Source organism: Capsicum annuum, chromosome 11 (assembly GCF_002878395.1).
Source record: "Capsicum annuum cultivar UCD-10X-F1 chromosome 11, UCD10Xv1.1, whole genome shotgun sequence".
In the NCBI taxonomy this organism is placed as follows: domain Eukaryota; kingdom Viridiplantae; phylum Streptophyta; class Magnoliopsida; order Solanales; family Solanaceae; genus Capsicum; species Capsicum annuum.
In genome coordinates, this window is record NC_061121.1 from 105,013,590 (window position 1) to 105,015,915 (window position 2,326).

Below are 2,326 nucleotides of genomic sequence, written 5' to 3' on the forward strand. Positions count from 1 at the left end.
AGAAAGAGTGGTAAACAATCTAACTTTATCATTAAGTTGGATATGATGAAAGTATATGACAGAGTAGAATGGTTAAATCACACAAAAGTCGTAAGGAAGATGTTATTTGGAGAAATAATTACAAATATGGTATACAGACTAGTAGGGAATAATTGGTACTCTACTTTGCTAAATGGTCAACCTAAGGATTTTTTTAATTCTCTGAGGGAGCTTAAGTAGGGAGATCTTTTATCACCAGCATTTTTCATATTAACAGTATCAAGGGATATAAATGCACTAAATCAAGGATTTCAAGATGTTTGGAATGCCTAAGGGAAGTCCAAATATCAATCACCTTGCATTTCCATATGATATGATCATTATGTGCAAAGTAGAGATAAGAACCATGTAGGTAGTGATTGGGACTATGGAGAAATATGGAAACAAAAACTCAGGTCAGGAGGTTAATAATGACAACATTACAATTTATCTACACAAGAATATATCTGCAGGAGAGGTAATAGTTGTAGAAGTGGCCACTAGAAACCTTAAAAAAGAATTTTAATTTACATATCTAAAATGTCCTATTTTTTTTATGAGGAAGCAGAAGGCATAATATTAGTAGGATTCACAAGATAGGTTCCAAATTATAGTCTTAGAAAGGAAAATTAATATCCTAAGATGGGAGAGTACTATTAATTAAACATGTACTTTAAAGTATTTCCATACATTGTCTATCAGTGATGAACCCTCTAATCAATTTGTTTACTCAGATCCAAAATATAATGCCTCAATTTATTTGGAGCAATTTTATAAGTGAGGGAAGTGGACATTGGAGAAGGTGGAGCAACGTATGTTTTCCAATTGAATAAGATGGTCTAGGATTTATAATTTTACAGGATGTCATAATGGCCTTGTTCTGCAAGATATGGCGGAACTTCAAAACTAAACCATTTATGTGGAGTGCTTTTAAAAGAAATAAATACTGCAAGAAAGTAAAGCATTTTTGGTATTATGGAAGATTGGATACAATGGATCTCAAGTATCAAAAACAACATTGCAGGCTAGAGATCTAAGAGAAAATAAAATATAGTGGAACCAAGAATGAGATCAGCAAAACTATGGTATGATAATTAGACTGGATTAAGGGCCTTGATTTCCATCACATAGAAGGTATTTTAATAAAATGAGAAATGTGAGTGGCCTGGTAAAATATGGAAATTGATATGAGAAGATAATAAATGATATTCTACCCACAGAATTAGCTAATCATATTGTACATAAAATCAAACTCCTCGAAGATTATTGTAACGCCCCAAAATCGGGTTCTAAGATGTCACACGGTGCTTAGGATCACAAGTGACCCCAAGATAACCCTTCTAATGGCATAAATCATAAGCAACTGAATAAAAAGTATAAATCTATACAAATCTGCAGAAAATAACTCTTTTCTAAATATGAGAGATACAAAACTAAATTTACAAGATTACAACTCTGCTTTCACAACCAAAACTGGAATGAAATACATCAACATCTACTGACTGTCTATAAAGCCTCTAATAGTACTGACTGTAGATATCCGGGTCATGATTCCCGACTAAACCAACTCAATACGACTGAATAAAGAAAATACAACACTTCTCAAACAGTATAACAAACTCAATCCCTTGAATCAAAAGGACTCATCACCTGCTGACTGGATGCCGTGAACTAACTGGATCTGAAGATGTACACTATACCTTGTACCTACATTCTGCAAAAATGTAGCCCACATACGAATATGTGAGTCAATACCATAGAAATATACCAAGCATATGGGGGTACAATGCATATATAAAATAATATCTTAATATCATCACAGTTTATAAAATTATGCATGCTGATATAAATGACTCACTTAGCTTGAATTAAAATCATCATAATCATAAGAGAATAAAATATATTGGGTGAAACATGTGAGTCATCATAATAAATCTCAATTCACTTCCATCTCGATTCCAAATCATCAAAGCAATCTTAGTGAAATCTGGAATATTGAACACATCATAAATCTGCATTTCAAATCTCTTTTAAACCAGTGAAATCAATCTAAGAATGAGGGACAACTCTTTGGGAGGTTCTTCTAACCGACATGTACACCATATGAGCATCCATGATATCCCATGACTTGCCCCCATAAGGTTAGGGCTGTTCTACCCTTGCCATCGGAATAGAACAATCTCATCTCAGTAATCACTATCTCAATTATCCATAATTAGTGGAAGTAAATGTCTCAACCTACGGTGGTACGTAGTTCTGGGGTATGAAACCATAGTAACATACCCAACTCGGTGCTAAATACTACTCC

The 2,326-nt window shown here is 33.6% G+C and overlaps 1 long non-coding RNA gene across 1 annotated transcript in view; it reads right to left on the reverse strand.

Annotated features, from left to right (window-relative positions):
• Positions 1-1,385: 1,385 nt before the first annotated feature.
• The window catches only part of LOC124888480, a 17,694-nt gene continuing 16,753 nt past the window's right edge, over positions 1,386-2,326 (reverse strand). The window contains exon 4 of the long non-coding RNA XR_007046739.1: positions 1,386-1,732. This is a non-coding gene — a long non-coding RNA (uncharacterized LOC124888480). The remainder of the gene's footprint in view (positions 1,733-2,326) is intronic.